The sequence below is a fragment of the Tupaia chinensis genome, unplaced genomic scaffold (assembly GCF_000334495.1).
Source record: "Tupaia chinensis unplaced genomic scaffold, TupChi_1.0 Scaffold148904_1, whole genome shotgun sequence".
Classification (NCBI taxonomy): domain Eukaryota; kingdom Metazoa; phylum Chordata; class Mammalia; order Scandentia; family Tupaiidae; genus Tupaia; species Tupaia belangeri.
In genome coordinates, this window is record NW_006208752.1 from 2,269,740 (window position 1) to 2,275,130 (window position 5,391).

Below are 5,391 nucleotides of genomic sequence, written 5' to 3' on the forward strand. Positions count from 1 at the left end.
AAAAGGAAACAGAGAGAGGGAAACAAAAGCAACAACAGAAAAAAAAAAAAAAGGACAACAAAAAAAGAAAAAGAGAAAAAAGTGAAGAGAAAAACTTTTAAATAAAACTAAAAAAACAGAAAAATTAATATTAAAAAAATTTCAAAAAACCCCAAAAATTAGAAAACTGCGCGGCGCGCTTGCACGCTGCGCGACATGGCTAGATCTCAGGAGCCATTGAGCTGGTTTTTGAAGAAGGTCTGTTCTGTTCCCTTCAGCCTCTCCTGGGTCAGAGTGGGAGAGGGAATTATTAACAAGATAAAGGGCTAGGCGGGGCCAACAGACCCAGAAAGATGCCTCACCTTAAACAAAATTCTAAAAATAAAAAAGAGAGAGAGGAGTCAGAGACAGAGACGGAGGTAGAGAGAGACAAAGTCAGATACAGAGAGAGGAGGCCTGAGAGGAGTCTTCCTACCATGCGAGTTTTCTATACTGGAGGCTGAATTATCAGTGGGACCTCTTCATTCCTCCATTTCCCCCAAAATGGCTAGATCACAGAAGCCATGGTTCTTGAAGAGGCGCTGTTCTGTCCCCTTCAGTCTCTCCACATGAGTTTTTTATACTGGAGGCTGAATTATCAGTGGGACTTCTTCATTCCTCCATTTCCCCCAAAATGGCTACATTGCAGGAGCCATGGAGCTGGTTCTTGAAGAAGGGCTGTTCTGTCTATAGTTGGCATTTTTCTCACAATCTAGGTATTAACCCAAGAGTTACTCAAATTGCTGAGGATTATCTCATACTTGACAAAATTTCATATTTACTTCTCTATTTGAGAGACATTTATGTAAATATATTCAATTGTATAGACCTAATTTAAAGAACATGAGTTTCTGTCACTTTATTACCATCATACCACCCCATACTGTGATTTTAAGTGTTTATGCATTTGTCCTATGTTTATAGTCTCCAAATTACACAACAATAAATACAATAAGTAATTGCAAAAAAAGTCATGAATAGAAAATCATGGAAAAATACATCATGACTTTTCTGATGACAAAGTACAAGCATAAGTAATTACAATGTGAATCCATTCATAATAAAATAATTTATGATCTTTGCTAAAAAATAATGGAAGAAAATTAGTAGAGGAAGATTAAATGATAGAGATAGGAAGAATACCTAGGAAGAAAATAAAATATGGTAGGAACTTCTGGTCTGGATAACAGGATAGAAATGTTTCACCCTAATCCTTCCTGCTAAATACACTATTAACCCTGGTAATAATTCAAGAAGCAACCAAAGGAGAACTCTGTATTGGGAAAAGGAAGTCAAACTGGTTAGGTATCCCACCTAGAGAACTAACATAGTAGTAGTATGGCTCACAGCCATCCACCCAAGAGAAGATGATCATCCAGGTCCAACATTTCCTGACCCCAAGTTAGCAATAGAAGGCCAAGGTAGACTCATTTCCTCCATGGAATGAGCAGTTGGCCTTATGAAATACTAGATAAACCTGGTTGTACCAATTAGGAGTATCACTGGCAGCTCCAATGATAATATATGACCAGGAGTACTCTTTTTATTCATCATAAGTTCTGTTCTTCCAAAATAGAGTGGTGGGACAGACATGTAGGATAGATATTCCTGGTTTAAAAAAAGACAACTAGGGAAGAAGAAAGGAGTGACCCATCCTCAGCAGGTCCAAAATATTGACTTGAGAATAGTCTTCTTAGGTACTTTGCTTAGAAATTGTCTTAGCCAGTTTCATTACCTGCAAGTTCTACTTTTCATAAAACAGTAGGAAATAAACACAGTTCAGTTATTTTCCACCTTGTAACACAGATAGTATTTCTCCATTGTCATATTATTATGTTCCTCATTTCTGAGACTTTGCTAGAATGGCCTTTACCATCTGTACTTTCATCAACAGATTGTAGAGTTACTTAGGAGTTCTCAGAGAAGATTGAGACTTTCAGCTTGCCGGTTAGGATTTCAACAGATGAAATGGGGGAGGGCAGAGTATAAGCATTCAGTCCATTGCACTGAATGATCTCTAATGGGATACATGCAAAGAAATATGTGACAAGATGCATCATAAATAAACTCCTGAAAACTAAGGCCAAAGAAAAAAATCCAAAAAGCAGTCAGGGAGAAATGATGCATTATGTATAGAGGAACAGCAATTTGAATTACACAGGATTTCTCACCTGAAATCATGGAGATCACAGAAAATGGCACAATTTTTTAAACACTGAAAGTAAAGAACTGTTAACTGAAATTTCTATGTCTAGAAAAGCTATCCTTTTGGGATGAAAGGAAAATAAAGACATTTTAAGATGAAGGACACAAGAAGAATATGTCACTAGCAGAACTAACCTTAGAATAATGGCTAAAGGAGGTTCTTCAAATAGAAAGAAAATAAGGAATCTTGAAGCATTAAAAAGAGATACAGAAAAGGCAGAAGTGTTTTGTAAATTCAGTAGACTAACTTGCTCATGAACTTTATAAGTTATGTTTGATGGATAAACAAAAATTATAATACTATCTTATGCTTATGAAAATTACATCTACAAATAGAGAAGATAAAGGGACTTAAATAGAAGAACAATTTCCACAGTTCACTTGAACTGGTAATATTGATATTAGAAGAGTGTTGATATTTGGGACCAGGAGTTAGCATAATGGCTGTGTTGCTGAACTCCCATGTAGTCGACTGTGATTCAAGTTCCGGACCTGGTGGCTTAAACTCAGCCGTGTGTGTGTGTGTGTGTGTGTGTGTGTGTGTGTGTGTGTTGAGAGGAGAACAGAGGAGAAGGGATTGCAGAGTGGCCATCTCCCCTGCGGGGGTGATTTCTCTCTTTCTGTCTCTGTCTCTCTATTTCTCTGGCAAGTGCATGCACCCTCTAGCAAAAACCTCTCAAAAAAGAAAAAAGAAAAGAGTCTTGATATTTAATACACAGAACAATCAATAAGATGGCATAATGGTTATATTGCTGGACTCCCATGTAGTTGACCATGGTTCGATTCTGGATCTGGCAACTTAAAATTCATGCCAGGCATGGGTAAGTGCATGACCAAAATCCAAAGAGAAGAATGGAGGAGAAGAAATTGCAGCATGGCTACCCCCACCCCTGGGGGTAATATATCACTTTCTGTCTCTCTCTGTCTCTCTGGTGAGTGCACATCCCCTTTAGCAAAAATCTCTCTCTCTCAAAAAAAAAAAAAGCTATAGAAAGTGATACATTCAAAAACACAGTGGAGGGACAAGCAATTGTTGTAATGGTTATGTCACTGGACTCCCATGTAGTAGACCTTGGTTCAAGTCCTGGACTCGGTGGCTTAAACTCACTCTGTGTGTGTGTGCATACGTGCCTAAGATCTCAAGAGGAGAATGGAGGAGAAGGGATTACAGCGTGGCCATCTCCCATTCTGTCTCTGTCTCTCGCTGTCTTTCTGGTGAAAGCATGTGCCCTATAGCAAAAAACCTCTCAAAAACAAAAACAAAAACAAAAAACAAAAACAAAAACACACAGTGGAGGCTAGGAGATGGTGTGTAGGTTAAGGCAGCTGAATGACCAACTGAGCAGTTCAGTCCCAGACTCAGTGACATGAAAGACATGACAGGTGTATATGTGAGCATTCACACATATGTCCAGAATCCTGAGAGGAGAGTGGAGAAGGGATTGTGATGTGGCCATCCCCCCAGAGGATATTTTCTTACTTTCTCTCTGTTTCTCTCAGTCTATGGTGAGCAAATGCTCTATAACAAAAACATAAAACAATTAATAAATCAAGACAGAATCCTAAACAAAAAGTTTAATTAAACACTAGAAGTCAGAAACTGACAAATAAAAAAACATTGTGAAAAAAGGGTGTAAATCACAATATTGGAAATTTAAGAGTGAAAATATCAATAATTATATTAAATGTAAATTGTCTAAATACACCAAATAAAAGATAGAAATTCATAGACTGAATAAAAACCACAACTCAACCAAATGTGGTTTGTAAGAAATTTTTTTCAAATTTAATGACATACATAAGTTAAAAGTAAAAAAAAGCAGATAAGAATATAGCATGTAAATAGTAACCTTCAAAAGCAGGAGTGGCTATATTAATACCATAAAGCAGACTTCAGAGAAAAGAAAATTGCTAGAGACAGAAAGGGACATTTTGTCTATTACATAATCATAAAAATATTAATCTACCAGGAGCACAACAACTGTGACTATAGAAAACAACAGAGCCACAATACGTGAGGCAAAAAATATGGGGATAAAAAGAAATTATATTGATAAGGCAATTTTTCAAGACCTATTGTGTATATTCTACAGATGCAAGTACTTACCTTCCTGAATGTCTAGAAAAGCACATCCACCCTGCTTTTTGTTTGAAAATATAGACTTCTTTAACAAAGTACCTGCCCTCATCTCTCAGAGTAAAAATATACTCTGGGACCAGCAAGTGGAGTGGTGGTTAAGGCACTGGACATTCCCACATGGCTGACCACAGTTCAAGTCCTGGATTTGGGAGCTTGCTTTCTCACTTTCTCTCATCCTCTCTCTCTCTCTCTGATCAAATTAAAATATATGAATGAATAAAGAAAATAAAATAATTATTTAAAAAAGAAGAAAGATATACTCAGAAAGTATTAGTAGAAATAAAAAGAATGCATTGTACTCCAAAGACCTGCTGTTCTTTGATGTACATAAATTCAATTCCAATGTTCCCAGACTGCTTATGATATCCATAAGTTTTCCTGAATAGTAGTTAATCCCATGCTTATCCTACTTTGATAGCCAATAACTGATTTTAGGGTTTCTTCTCCACATTATAGCAACAAGAGGAGCAATTCTTTGCATGTTCAAACTGAGAAACAGAAATGTCTGGTCCAGCCCATACACAGTTCTACAAGAATTTTCAACGATAACATTAGCCTAAACAGTGCTTTACTTGGCATTTTTAGAGATGCTTGAATGCAAGGTTGGTTCAACATATGCAAAACCATAAATGTAATACATCATATTAACAGGAAGAAAGATAAAAACCATATGGTTATATCAATTGATGCAGAAAAAGCATTTGATAAGATACAACATCCTTCATGATCAAGACTCTCAGAAAAATCAGCATAGAAGGGCCATTTCTAAATACAATACAAACCATTTATGAAAAACCCATAGCAAATACCATTCTCAATAGAGAAAAGCTTAAACCATTCCCACTAAACACAGGAACAAGACAAAGAGCCCACTTTCTCCACTACTTTTTAATATAGTACTGGAAATCTTCACCAATGCAATCAGAAAAGAGGAAAAAATAAAGGGCATTCAAATAGGAAAACAACAAGTGAAACTCTCTCTATTTGCAGATGACATGATTGTATACATAGAAGACCCAATGGTCTCC